The following is a 15,691-nucleotide window of genomic DNA, read 5'->3' on the forward strand; positions in this document are numbered from 1 at the left end:
GCACTATGTAAATGAACATTCTCAAGAAACGACGCAAGGTATCCATTTACTTGATTATCCTACAGTTTAGTTTTAGAAGCAGTGTATTGCTTACGGTGAGCTCACTATAATCAGTGACTGTACCTGCGCATATGCTACGGTTTAATAAATCAATTCCGCATTTGTTTAACATTAGCGACTCCTTCAAGCAAATACAAAAAAAAAGATAATTAAATTCAGCGTCTCGTCGTTGTATTCTAGTAACGACGGTCAGACACTTCTCAAACTTCTCAGGTGTTCTCAAACCACGACAATTAAGGCTGACTTAAACAAATCATGCACTTTCTCTTCTTCCTTCATTTGGAGAGTTCTTGCAATAATCCAATGTTCCGTGCACACGTTGTCATTCTTTTTTATGTTACATGGAAAACGTTTGTTGCATATAGAGAAAAATAAAAAAAAAATATGAAAAAATTATAGCGTTCAAGTCTCGAAACTGCAACTTTGTTATGACAAATACCGTAGTAGAAGGCTCCCGATGAATGTTGACCACCTGGGTTCTTTAACGCACACCAAAGCATGGTACACTAACGTGTCTGTTTTTTTTTTATTACTATACATATTTTTTTTAAAATCCAGCATTATGGGAAAGTGGCCACCGCGGCAGGGAATCGAACCGGTCACCTCGAGCTCAGCGGCGGAATGCTAAAGCCACTAAGTCACCGGGGCACGTCTTCGAAGACAAGAAAAAAGAAATAACGTGGTCCCGGGTAATTTCAGCAATTTAATCTTACAAACGCGAAAGGCTATGCTAATTTGTCCCAATAATTTATGCCTCGAGGAATGCGTCTGACTGGATTGGGGTGCTTAGCAGTTGCTAAATATTAAGGTTAGTGATAATTAGCAGCAGCACTAATGGTAAAGAAATATATTAAAAAAGGGGAAAAGTTCGTTACAATTACGTCTCTCAGTTTTGCCATAGTATCTGCAGTGCGAGTTAGGGTGGCGATAAGATTTCGGAGCAGAAAATCACGTGCAGTCAGATCCATTTGTTTGCTATAGTACTCGATGACGCATGGATACCCACGTAACTTCCTAGCCCGAACGCAACAATTGCAGGCCAAATGAGAGGAATTATTGTCATGAAACCACTTTCCGTCGAAAAATGACCCTCGGAAAGGTAAAGGTAAGGAGCCACAAGATTGTTCGAAGACAGAACAACAAGGTTTAGCCAAATCCACGTGCTACTATCCATCATTCTTCCCTGTTGGATACTACGCCGGACACTATCGCCAGGTTTCGCTCTAGTACGTCTTCCAGTCGCGCCTTATGATAGACTGTCGATAAAATGACAAAGGTGCATATTTTTAAAGCGACAAATTTTGTTGACTCTTCTGCCCACTTTGCGGTTTGTTAGGGTTCTGGTTCGTCAACGGCCAGAAACTGACAAACCGCAATATATATACATATATATATATATATATATATATATATATATATATATATATATATATATATATATATATATATATATATATATATATATATATATATATCAAATACCAATTAAGTAAATAAAAATTCCCGATGAATGGATTGTACACGGATCCTTAACCAATAAACATGGGCGAGCGCTAAGAAAAAGGAATAAAAAGAACGTCAAGAATTTCCTTTGTGCAACCCTGCCCTTGCGACGCTTGGCGTGTTAGGCGCGTCCCAAAGCAACAAATTCCTTTTAAAAAATTAGCGCGTGCTTATTGTATAGCTGACGATAAAAAAGGAAGTTACGCGACGCGTTTGCCTCAGGTCAAACACGTCATGTCTTGTGATTCAACATGTTTTAATGCTGAATCACAAATACCGCTTTCTCTTCAAGGTCCACAATGGTGGCTGAGGAACGCGTTCCTTACTGAAATCATACGCGTGATTTTAGTTGTAATATGCAAGCTATCACTTACAAAGATATCACCGCAAGGTTGGTTTCGCCGGGAATAGGCGCTGCAGACTTATTTAAACGAAAGTCAAGGTCGTAGGATTGTGCTTTAGAAGGACGGAGTGTCGGGCTAGTTAGCCTTGCCGTCTGACTCTTAGAACGAATGGGCGGACAGACACAAACCAAGAAAAGACAAGGACGAGCGCTACCGACAACTGTTTATTAAAAGGATACCACCCACCGACACATAGTATTTGTCGCGCATGCGCCCTTTCACGTCATCGCGTCACAGCACAAGAAACCACGACATAAAACGACATAATTTCGTAAATTACGCTCTTTTGCTCCGGTTCAGGTTCAGCTCCAAATGGGCGACACACATTTCGGTCAGGCTTCAGTTTCGGTTCGCCAAAACTAAGTGGTTCATTTCCGGTTAAGGCTCCACATTGTGTCTTTAGAACGTCTCCAACTCCACTGACAAATGCAAAACTAATTGGAATGCATCATCTAACCGCGCAAACGACAACGGACGAGGAAAGAAACACACAGTTGAAGTTCCGCGCCTGTCCTGTGTGTTTCTTTGCTCGTCCGTTGTCGTTTGCCGGTTAGATGATGCATTCCAATGACGACCACCAACTAGCCCGCCTCTCCCTGTTAAATACAAAACTAACCCAAAACAATATCTTTTATCTGATTACTTGTTTAATCATTTTGAAGTCGGCAAGCGTTATGAAATCTTCTGTTCCCCAGAGTTTCCTACATCGCTTACGATTGTCTAACAAGCCGCCTGTCCGTTTTTTTTTTTCGGTAACACAGCGTGTTAGATACACACGAGACAAAGCGCCCACACGAAAGGCTTCATCGGGGATGCGAGCTCCCTTTTCACGCTCGATAGCTCTGGAAGCGTCTGAAGTTTAGAGGCATGAAACCAAACATTGCCGCTGTCATTTGGAGTTCCTGCGATAATGGAGGCCCCTTTTACGTGCGCCTTTGCTCTTTTCCGACCCGGCCCTCGTGGAGTAGCCTCGAGACGACGCCGTCGCGTGGCATGCTCGTCTGCCTACTCGGAGTTCTGGGGCGGTCTGCTGGCCTCCGATATGCATCACGTTCAGATGGCCAACTTTGTTCCCGGGCGAAACTTATGTATCAGCTGGCGCTGTTTAACGAGTGCGAAGTTGCCCGAGAGGAGTGAGTCGCGGGTAACGAGGAGGTGGCCGCAGAAGAAGCGGCAACAGCATCCGCCCTTTGGCGCGAGAGCCCGAGAGAATCGTCGTCGGCGCGCGGAGGGAGCAGCAATCACATCGAGCCTCCTGACAGAAGTGGGGAAATCCGAAATTGAGGGCCATTAGAAGAAGGGGGGGGGGGGGGGTGAACCGGAGGCGCATACATTCTAGGGCTCCGCGTGCCCGCCGTCCGAGCTCCGCTAAAAGCAGCCGATCGCCGCGCTGTCCGCTGCTGGCAGAAACGAGCCATTCTGCGAGCAAGCGAGCGGCTATTTTTGCGTTAGGCTGATGAAGAGCGCCTATTAGACCTTCAATCCTCCTCCCGAGTGTCTGCAGCCGCGGCGGAATATCTGCGGCTCGTTCGCATTTGCGCGGGGCCCCGAAGAACTTGGGGCCGCATTACTGGCCACGTGTGTGCGTGCGCGCTCGCGCGAGGAGCCCATCTTTCTACGCACGAGGAGCCGCATCTGGGCGCTCCCAGGAGGCAAGAGGGAGAGAGAGAGAGGGTGGCCGGTGTAAACAGGAGACGGGTGTTGCCGCCCTCCGGGAGCCAGGTAACTGCGCGCCTCTGACGCTGCTGCGAAGAGAAGAAACGCATCGAGTTCGCCCGGCCGAATGGTCGGTGCGCATTACGACGACATCGGAGCGGGCTCATCTTGCGCCGGGAGTTCTCGGCAGCAGAGATGAAGGTCTAACTACGTTAAGCGTGGTTTCGGCGGCAAATGCGCGCCTACACTGTGTCCGATGGAGGCGGACGCGGAGTTCGCGGGCTCCGTGGGAAAAAAATGAAGGCGAACTGCCGCTGCGCTAGTTTGGAAGAAATTGGGGAGAGCGACGGCTTCCGTCCTTGAGGCGAGAATAGCACTTAACTAACCAAGTTCCTTTCGCTGTCCACAAGTTGCGAGTTCAGTCTGACGAGAAAATCAACACGCAAACGTGGCTGAAATATGAAATAATGAAATTCCACTCTCGTGAACAATATTTGTGATTAGAGAAATGGCCAATTTTAGGATGAAAGTGCAGGTGACTGATTGCTATAGAGTTGGAATAATTTTTTAGCCTGCAGCTCAACGGAAAGAAAATCAACGCTTTGATGAACAAAAAACAGCGCATTATGAAAGATTTTAGGACTGTTTGATTTCTGAAACACGCTAGGTTATCGCAGGAGCGGCGGCAGCTCCTGCCATATAGGAACAGTGAAAGCACATATTCAAAAATAAGTTTGCAATTACATGGCAGTGAAACTTGTATTGCCCGCGAAAGAAGAGGACATTTTGGCGTGTCTCGGCAAGAGATGAGCCGACGCGTCAGACACGCGTGTCCAAAGTGACTGCGTCAGAAGCGTTTGTCCAACTCCGCATTAGCAGAGGGCCTAACACGCGGGCGCACTCACGTACCTTTCCTGGGCGCATGCACTGGCGTCTCAAAGTGGCACGAAAGAAGCGCGCAGGTTTTTCTCGTGCCACCGACCAGCGCTTTGAGACAATTGGCGTGCACGATCACATCGCGTAGCAGCAATTTCCTCAAAGCAAAGCAGGCAGCACGTGCGCACATGCCATCTTTACGTTGGGCCACAGACGCAGGCATATAACTCGCAAATAATTGTCAACCTTACCCCTTCCCATGCGTCACCCCGCAATGCAACGAGCTGCTTATAAAAGCAATAGCGTGGCGGTTTCTCCCGTTCTTCCCTGTTTGCAGCTAACACTTTGAGCCGCCATGGGAGAGCACACCGCCTTCGGGATCGGGCCAGTTTCTTAACCTGGGCAGCTACCGTAAACAGCACGACGTATTGGAAGCTGGCGCTCTCTTTTTTATAAGCAACGCGTTTCTATGCAACCAGACGTACGCGAAGGACAGCGGTAAAATTTACAACTAATGGTGCGTTCCAATCTTGCGTCTGCTGTGCGCAGGCACGTGCTCTCGCTTTTTTTTTATGGTTACGATGCCACCTGACACGCACTCCAAACGTGTCGGAGCTCTAGTTGGGACAGCAGCAGTATGCGTGCGTCTGTGGCCTAATTGGTAGCACATTGGGCTTTCGTGCTGTGGGACGCCGTTTCGGTTCCGCCATCGGATACGCAATTTTCTTAGCGCAGAGGCACGAGACGCGACCAGACAGGAAGGTTACAGGCCTACCGGAAAGTGCTTGATATGAGGCAAATAATTAAAAAAAGAATCTGCCGCTTTACTTGCAAAAAGCACGATCTGATGTAGAGGCACGCTGTAGCCTGGGGTCCCGGAATTAATTCCCGTAACACGAGCGTGTTTTGCATGTTACCCTCATCGATATGCGGCCGCCATAGCCAGGATATGAACCTGCGACCTCGTACTTAGCAGAGCAATGCCGTAGCCACTGAGCTGCCGTGGCAGATGAGGCAAAGTTGAAATGCTTCACATGTCTTTGACGGCTAAATTCAGCGTGCGAAGGCTGCTCCAAAAAATCAGCAACAAGGTCTATCACATGACTAGGCCAGCTATGATATTTATTTTATTTATTTATATTATACCTCAACTTTCACACATATTAAGCGGTATTACATGAAGGTTGCGACATTTGTGAAGGGAAACATTTTTTTTATTGATATGATATAAGGAGATGGTTGACACACAATTTTAGGGGCCGGCTACTCTTTAATTATTGAACGGGTCTAGCCTACAACACACAGGGTTCAAGATTACATATCAAATAACCTTTTCATGCAAGCACCAGAACTTCTCAAGCAACGTTTTCACAGTGACACTATGACGTAAGAAATACACGGCACATACAATATACAAGTTAAATGACTCCACAGTTCTGTAAAAGAAAGTCTCAATAATACAAATGATACTGTCCCCTAATAATACAGTCTCTATTCAGCGGGTGGTACAGACATTATCACATATAGTCACAACAGAACAGTCAACAACACATAATACAAACACATACATATATACAGCGACATTGAAATGAAAGGAACATTAAAAGCGTTAATAATGGCCAACAATGTCACTGTCTTCGAGGAATGTTTTTATTACTTTTAAAGCGCTCTTTTCAAAGGACCCAAGAGTTTCTTTAAACTGAAAGGTCTGCGGTCCAACGTAATTAGGGTTGATTTAAGTCGGCTTCTTCGCGTGTCGTGAAGTGGTAATCTAGAAGGAGATGATGCATATCTTCATCTACAAATCCACAATCACATTCGGGGGTTTCCGCACGGCCATTTCTATGTAAGAAATATTTTGTGTAGGCAGTAGCCTTAATCCTAGCCTTAACCGATGAATAAGGGTTCCCATATTTCTGTCTAATGACAATGAAAATTTGAATTCAATAAACGGATCAATATGATACAAATCCAAGCTCTTAGAATTATGGTCAAACCACGTATTTATGCACATCTTGAAAGACGTTGGCCTTATAACGCAGCTTAATTCATTCTTTTATATTGGGAGCGGAACCACATCATCTCTGAGGTGTGCTTGTCGTGCTGCTTCATCGGCTGCTGTGTTCCCAGGAGTGTTACAATGCCCTGGTATCCACTGGAATGCTATTTCATGCTTCGCTTGGCTTGCCTTTGTGAGGTCTTTAAGTGTTTAGTATATTATACTATCACTTATTGTTTTTCCTCTTTGTGCTGCAGAGTTATGTTAGAGCCGCCTGTGAATCGCTGAAAATGACCCATTTTTGCGCATCTCTTACTGACAATATAAATGTTATCGCACATAGGATTGCGAACAGTTCAGCCGTTGTGAACGAAGTCGCACGAGATAACTTAAATGATTCTTGTTTATTGAGGTGCAGTATAATGAATGCTGAAGTTGAAGAAGTTGCTGCACTGGAGCCAACTATATAGAGGTGTATGTATCCTGAATACCACATTTATATCTGGTAAAGTGCTAGTTCTTGAGCAGCTTGAATGAACATGTCTCTTTTTCTGAATATCCCGTCAACTGGCAATTCGATTTTTGGAAGTGTAAGCAGCCATGGAAGATATTCGACGTCTGAGTTCCAAAATTCATTTATTGGCAATATATGAAGGTTTTCTAGAATTTGTTTATAAACATAACTTCTATCTCGTTTCATGTCTAGAGCCAATGGGTACGTAGCTTTTATGCTGTGTTTCAAGACGGAAATAATGTCGGCATCTTTCTGTAGTTCTCATAACTGGAAACGGTGATTGGCGAACCTCAGTTATTACAAGACCGCTAGAAGTCGCTCGTGGAAATCCTAGAAATATGCGTAGACTTCTAACTAAATGTCTTTGAAGTCGCTCTTCTGACGTGTGGGAAAGTCCGTGTAAGATGGGCGCGAAATACGCAATTTTTTGTCGTATTAATGCATTGTAAACAGCCAGCATAGACGATGCTTATCCGCCCCATGATGTGCCCGCAAGTCTGCGAAGTACAGTCACTGTCGCACTGACCTCGTTTTCGAGTTTTTTTTTTTTTTTTATGTGCAGTGCCTAAGATAGCAGCCGATCAAGTATTATGCCAAGAAATCGATGCTGTGTGACAATCATCAGAGGGTGTCCTTCCAGATTAAGAGTGAAATTTTTTAACTGTCTTCGAGTGAAGGGCAATACAACTGTCTTTGCGTGTGATAGAACCATTCCTCTCTCTCTCAAAAATTTGTTAATGATATTTATGCCGTCTTTCAATGTCGTCTGAAGTAATTGAACATTAGACCTAATTATCCAAATACACACATCATCTGCATACAGTGAAAATGTTAACTGTGTGGGCAGCCTTCTTGTTAAATCAGCCATGACGCAATTAAAAAGAAAAGGGCTGACTACGCTTCGCTGTGGTTCTCCCTGTTTGACAACATGTTCAGCACTCTTTTCTTCACCAGTCTGAACAAATATTTGCGACCTGATAACAATTCAGAATTTCATCGCAAGGACCTGCCAGACATTCCAAGTTTTAACATACTTAGCAGAGCATGAACGGGACTAACAGTGTCAAATGCCCTCTTGATGCCTAGATAGGAATACTGCTATCGTAAAGTTTCGACGTGCACATTCGTGTTTCACACAGGTTACTATATCCAATATTGCATCCATTGTGCATCTCTGTTTTCTAAAACCTGCTAAGTAATTGGACAAAACATCCGTTTCATTACACCGCCATTGAAGTCGCGTGTCGATCATTTTCTCCGTTACTTTGCATAAACAACTTGTCAAACTAACTAGGCGGAATGATTCAAGGCACAACGGCGTCTTACCAAGTTTTAAAATTGGGGTGATTCGAGCGACTTTCCAAGAGTCAGGTACAGTATCTTCTATCGATAAATTATTATAGATGTCTAAGAGAGCATTTATACCTGTTGGCCCGAGGTTTCTTAGCATATTATATGTAATGTTGTCCGGTCCAGCAACAGACATTTGGCGAAATGATGCAATTGCACATTGAAGCTCGCTTAATGCGAAAGCATGATCTAATTCAGAATGATGTGCTCAGTAGCAAGCAGTAATTTTCTGCTTAGCTAACACTACTGAATTATCCAATTCTGCACATTGTGAAGAAACAGTAGGTCTGGAAGTAAGCTCGCAAAATTCATCTGCAACTGTTATCTCACACGTATCCCGAGTTAAAGCCAGAGCACGAAATGGGAAGTTCTATGTTAGAGATCCACTTAAAGAACGAATTACTAGAAAAATTCGTGGGACAGACAATTGAGGAGAGAGCGTGCCGCAGAAATCGCGCCAGCGCAGTTTGCCTAAACTTTCCATGCGTCTGCGCATTACATTGTGAATTTCTAAGCGGTTTAGTGTGTTTCTAAACTTCCGTTCTGTCGGTACGCTCTTTGGGATAGGCGTCTGATGGCTCTTAGGTGTTCATACTCTCCGTCAACTGTAGCTTATTCTTTTGGAATTGAGAACTTCTTTGTGCATATGTCCACATTATCCTGCAAATGTTCTGTAAATCTTTCAATCGTTGTATGTGATTAATTTGATGCGTTAGGCAGTATCGAAAATATTTCCACTTGGTTAGTCTTCTGTAACGCTTGATATCATTGCGCATGCTAGGGTGATTTACAAGGTTGGGAAAATGATCACTTCCGCACGTTTCCACATCCGTTGTCCATCCCACACAATTCACTAGATCTTGAGAACGCAGGGTAACATCTATGCAGCTTGAATAATTATATCCACGAAGAAATGTTGGCGATCCATTGTTTAAAATTGTCAAGTTTCATTTATCTATGGATCACTGAATAGCATTACCACGTGCACCATAATGATCACTGTCCCAGATAATGTTGTGTGCATTGAAGTCTCCACATATAAATACATTAGAATGAGCTACTTTGACTATATCCACTAGCGCTTCTACTGAAATACGGTTTGAAGGTTGTAGATATAGATTAACCACTGTTATGCACAGCTTACCAAAAGATACTTTACATGCGATGAATTCCGGAAAGTCTGACACACTGGACTGAATTTGATAAGATGGTAAGTCCTTTCTGATGCACAGGAGCACTCTGCTAACAGCACCTTGACGAGAAGTCTTGTATATCACATAATTCGAAAGGCGAAATTCGTCATTGATTCCCACCTCTTGAATGCAAAGTATGGGAAAGTTCTATTGTACAAACAGCTTACGACAGTCAGCACACTTCCTTTGAAGACTGTTGGCATTCCACTGAAATATGGAGACATTTTTGTAGCGGTTATAGATAGGTGCATATGGACACATTTGTGCCGTTGCCTTGTTCTGAGGGCAGCGTGTGTAGGAGTCAGCATGTTCACGCACGGTTCGTACATTTAGGCTGAAGAAGTGACTTGCACTCCTTGTGGTCATGATCTTCTGAGCCGATTTTGCATTGACGTGTGCTGCGACAGCTTTTCGCCATGTGTGCAAATCGCTGGCAATTATAGCAGCGAAGTGCTGGTCCTAGATATTCCTCGACAGGATTACTGGTGAAACAGTTAATTATTCCTGGAATAGGGCGATCGTCACTGAAAGTCAGAATTACTGTGTGAAGTGGATGCGACTTTACTACTCCATCTTCTTGGCGGTAATATTTTATCTGTCTGCGTGCCGATATAACTTCTGCATCTTTCAAGAAGCCTAGGAATTGCTCGTCTGTATACTGCAGAGGCAAATGTCTTACTTTCCCAACGTTTCACGTGTATGACTCTGGAATGAAGGGCTTGACTTCCAGGCCGCCTGCACTTCAGAGCATCAGAAAGCGTTTTGCAGATGCTAAGCAACACTGACACTGCAACTTCCATCTCTGGTCGTCCTGAAAGATTGTACTTTTTCTTTGGCAGCGGAAGCTATTTCGGCAGCCACTCCGTTTGAATTTACTTGCCAAAAAGTAGTACCTTCACTTGTTGGGGGAAACACAACCGGAATGCCTTCTGTTCGTTTTTTCTTATACGTGACCAAAGTAAATGGTGCCTCCTCACCCATCTCTTCTTCATCACTTAGCTGATAATTCGATGTTGTATCATCATACTTGCTGTCCTCTAGACGAGGCTCCTGGCTCTCGGTTTCACATTCAGTCATTATTCCTGAAGTCGCCGAAGCTGATTCCGAGTTGTGGAGAGAGGAGGCCTGGAGTGGCGCCTGACATCGGCTAAAACGCCGAGAACCAGTGGGGCTATACTAATCCAAGTAGGAAGGCCCACTAAGCTTCAACAAAGTCACTCCCTCACTATAACAGCAATTGGGCCCCCTGATGCAGTATTCGGCTACTACCGCCCTCATGACTCCTACAATTAGCCCATGGCCCTGAGTCTCCAGCAGCTGCGGAGCACCTGACCAAGGCGGCGGTCAGACCTGTAACGCATCAGAGGGTACTAAGAATCTTTGGACCCGGACAGGTCGCCAATGGAAATTGACCTTTGCAACCTTTAACACCCGAATTATTTCGAGTGAAGCTAACTTAGCAGGACTCTTTGAGGAACTATCAGGCAGTGTTTGGGATATCATTGGTCTTAGGGAGGTTAGAAGAACTGGGATTATACAATGCTGACTAACGGCCCTGTCCTCTGCTATAAAGGACTCCCAGATAGGAAGATATACGGTACGGGGTAGGGTTCCTAATACACAAGGACATAGCGGGCAACATTGACGAATTCTGTCGCATTCATGAGAGGGTAGCAGCAGCCGTAATAAAACCTAATAAGAGGTATAGATTAAAGGTAGTACAGACCTGCGCTCCAACCTAGAGTCACGATGATGATGAAATAGATCACTTTTATGCAGATTCTGCGTTAGTGATGAGAAAAGTGAAAACTCAGTATACTGTAGTCATGGACAACTTCAATGCAAAAGCGGGGGAAAAGCAGGCTGCAGAACAAGCAATTGGCAACTACGGCGTCGGCTCTAGAAACGCTAGGGGAGAGATGTTGGTAGAATTCGCGGAAAGGAATAAGCTGCGAATAATGAACACCTTCTTCAGAAAGAGTAGCAACAAAAAGTGGACCTGCAAAAGCCCTAACGGTGAAACAAGAAATGAAATTGATTTTATACTTTCTGCTGATCCCAGCATAGGGCAAGATGTAGAAATGTTAGGTATGGTAAATTGCAGTGATCACAGGTTAGTGAGGGCTAGGTTTCACCTCAGTTTGAAGAGAGAAAGAGTAAACTTGGTCAAGAAGAAACAGGCCATCTAGACGCAGTAAGGATAAAAACGGACAAATTCAGGCTGGTACTTGCAAACAAATATGCAGCCTTAGAACAGCGAGAGGTAGATGCCATAGAGGTAATGAATGAAATCGTAACTAGGCTGGCTTCAGAAGCAGCACTTGAAGTGGGAGGGAATGCACCAAGGTAACCAGTAGGTAAGCTCTCCCAAGCAAACGAAGGACCTAATAAAGAAACGACAAAAAATGAAGCAGCCCAACTCGAGAGATCAGATAGAATTCGCGGAAATGACAAAACTGATCAACAAAGAGAAAATAAACGATATTCTAGATTATAACGTAAGAAAGACTGAGGAAGCAGTAATAAATGTACTCAGCATGCAATCAGTGAGACGAAAACTTGGCATAGGATAAGGCAAGATGTATGCACTGAAAGGTAAGCAGGGCAATATCATCAGCAATTTCGAAGATATAGTAAAAGCAGCGGAGAATTTTATACTGACCTGCACAATACCCAGAGCAGCCAGGACACCTCCTTTGAAAGTAGTAATGAACAGGTTACAGAGGCTCCTTCTATAACTTGCGATCAAGTTAGAAGGGCCTTAGAAGACATGAAACAAGGAAAGGTGGCAGGTGAAGATGGAATACCAGTCGATTTAATCAAAGATGGAGGAGACGTAATGCTTGAAAAGCTTGCGGCACTTTATACGAAATGTCTCACGACTTCAAAGGTCCCAGAAAACTGGAAGAATGCCAACATTATACTAATCCACAAAAAGGGAGACGTTATAGAATTGAAAAATTATAGGCCCATTAGCTTACTCCCAATGTTACACAAAATATTCACCAAGATAATCTCCAATAGAATAAGGGCAATACTGGACTTTAGTCAACCAAGGGAACAGGCTGGCTTCAAGAAGAGACACTCTACAATGGATTACATCCATGTCATCAATAATGTTATCAATAAATCCGCAGAGTACAATAAGCCTCTCTATATGACTTTCGTAGATTACGAAAAGGCATTTGATTCAGTAGGGATACCATCAGTCATAGAGGCATTATGTAATCAAGGAGTACACAACGCTTTCGCAAATACCTTGGAAAATATCTACACAGGTTCTACAGCTACCTTAATTCTACACAATAAAAGCAGGAAGATACATTTAAAGAAAGTGGTCAGATAGGGAGACACAATCTCTCCAGTGCTGATCACTGCGTGCTTGGAAGAAGTATTCAAGCTATTAAACTGGGAAGGGTTAGGAGCAAGGATCAACGACGAACTTCTCAGAAACCTTCGATTTGCAGATGACATTGTCCTGTTCAACAACACTGGGGACGAGTTACCACAAATGACTGATGACCTTAACCGAGAGAGTATAAGAGTGGGATTGAACATTATTATGTAGAAGACAAAGATAAATAGACGGGAAAGGGAACAAGAGTTCAGAATCGCCACTCAGCCTCTGGAGTCTGAGAAGGAGTACGTTCACCTAGGTCAATTATTCACAGGGGACCCTGATCATGAGAAGGAAATTTACCGAAGAATAAAAATGGGTTGGAGCGCATTCATCAGGCATTGTCAGATCCTGACTGGAAGCTTACCATTATCATTAAAAAGAAAGGTGTACACAATCAATACATTCTACCAGTGCTGGCATATGGGGCAGGAACTTGGAGACTGACAAAGAAACTCGAAAACAAGTTAAGGACTGCGCAAAGAGCGATGGAACGAAGAATGTTAGGCATAACGTTAAAAGACAGGAAAAGAGCGGTGTGGATCAGAGAGCCAACAGGGATAGCTGATATTCTAATCCACATTAAGAGAAAGAAATGGAGCTGGGCAGTTCATGTAATGCGTAGGTTAGATAACCGGTGTACCGTTACGGTTACAGAATGGGTACTAAGAGAAGGAAAACGCAGTCGAGGACGGAAAACGACTAGGTGGGGTGATGAAATTAGGAAATTCGCAGGCGCAAGTTGGAATTAGTTGGAGCAGAACAAGGGTAATTGGAGATCAGGGGGAGAGGCCTTCGTCCTGCAGTGGACTTAAAATATGATGATGATGACGATGATGATGACGATGATGACGATGTGGAGAACCAAACGTGCCTGTTTTATGAAGCTTTATGACGCCTGCAAGCCGCCAGGCTTTTCATTGCGGCCAGTAGTATCCCTGATATGGCTTGGTACACTTGGACGAGCATAAGGCTCGTGACGATGTGCTCGGCTTCCGACCACCGTAGTGGCAGGGTAATAGCCAGGTCCTCAAAAAAATAAACATCTTACCTGTAAGGCGCCCGGCCCGCTGAATCTTCAACCGACGCCTTGTTAGTTAATCGTCTTTCAATGCTGACCGTAAATATCCAAAAAAGCAGAAAAATCAGAGCACCGCACAAAGACAGCGGCCAAACAGATTCACTTCTTCTTTCTGTGTCCTTTTTTAAGGGAAACATTCTTCAGTGTAGGTATAGGATGAAGCCTGATTATCACTGTTAGGTGCTGAATTTTCTTAGAATTCGGCGCCGAATTTCCGTAACAATCATTTTCATTTTCCATTCTTTACGCCCTTCGTCAGTGGGTTGCAGAAATCCACGCTCCCGCTATCACCATTATACACTCGGCGATACAGATGCTAAGAAAGGAATATATTTTAGCGAAAATGTTTCTCACAGATTTGGCCCCTAAATTGTTTCTTTCGCGTCCTTGTGAGCTGCAGGAGCGTTCTAAAGAGACCAAAGAAACAGACCTAAATAACGCCCACGCGGCACCCCGCGTGGGTGCCTCACCCCAGTGCTGCCCCAGCAAGATAATTCTCGCGCTCACATGACCAGCCGGATTTCATATGCATCTTTCGTCAGAGATGACCGTTGTATTCGTTCCCGTGGCTCGCCTCGCATGACGCCGCGATGAATAACGATCACTCCTACATAGTTCAGATTTTAGCTGGAGTAGCGACACGAACAGTTTGTATCCCAATTGTTTATTTCTTTTATTTAATAAAAGCTGTCAATCCCGTAGCGACAGCATAGTACCATAATTCGCCTAACCGAAAAAAAAATGTAATTATCGCTTTTTTTTTAATGCAGTCAGTTCAAAACGCGCGCAAAATGCTGCGCGCATTCTTGGATTAGAGTGTGTATACACGGGTTCCTATACACGCCATGAAATACGAATGCTGGTGAAAATGTGGTATCACAAACTGCCTACGCAAGCGTCACCTTCTCTCCTCTATTATCCCGTCGTTTAAAGCTTTTAGCAAGCCGATCAAGAGTCGAGAGAGAGGATGCATAGGGAGGCAGGCAGGTTCAACAGAGGTAGTTCCGGTTGTTTTCCCTGAACGGGGGGAATGAGTGGGAGGATAAAAAGAGAAAGTAAGCGCGACAAATGGCGTACACTATAGAGCGAAAGGGGCGACGTTTTTAATGTTTATCTTGAAGGCCCGTAGACCGCAGGAATCCTAGTAGCGTGAATATGGCCTTCTGCACGGAGGTTTTTTAGGAGCACTGGCCTCGAGCTTTTAGTTAAAGCAAGCAACATTGAAACACCTTTATAACGTGCATAGATTACTGCAACATGTCTACACAGATGGTTCGGATAAAAACAGCTCTGCTGCTGCAGTCATCAACCCGGCAAAATATAAAGAAAGGAAGCTAAAAACATCGTGTGGGACCGCATCGACGGGGGCAGAGCTTGCTGCACTCCATGCTGCACTTGATTTAATTAATCAGGAACCACCGCTACAATAAACAGTTTTCCGTGATTCCAAGGCACTTGAATTAGTGCATGCAGAGCCCAATACACCACGGACTCAATGAACAAATGCCTCAGAAATTCGACAGACATATTATCGCAGCTACGACGAGGGACACAACATAATATTTAAATGGCGTCCAGGGCATCGTAACATCAGTGGGAATGACCATGCTGACGAAGCCGTCCGATCTGCACATTAAAGTGGTCAATGAGTTTTGATT

Source organism: Dermacentor andersoni, chromosome 1 (assembly GCF_023375885.2).
Source record: "Dermacentor andersoni chromosome 1, qqDerAnde1_hic_scaffold, whole genome shotgun sequence".
Taxonomy (NCBI): domain Eukaryota; kingdom Metazoa; phylum Arthropoda; class Arachnida; order Ixodida; family Ixodidae; genus Dermacentor; species Dermacentor andersoni.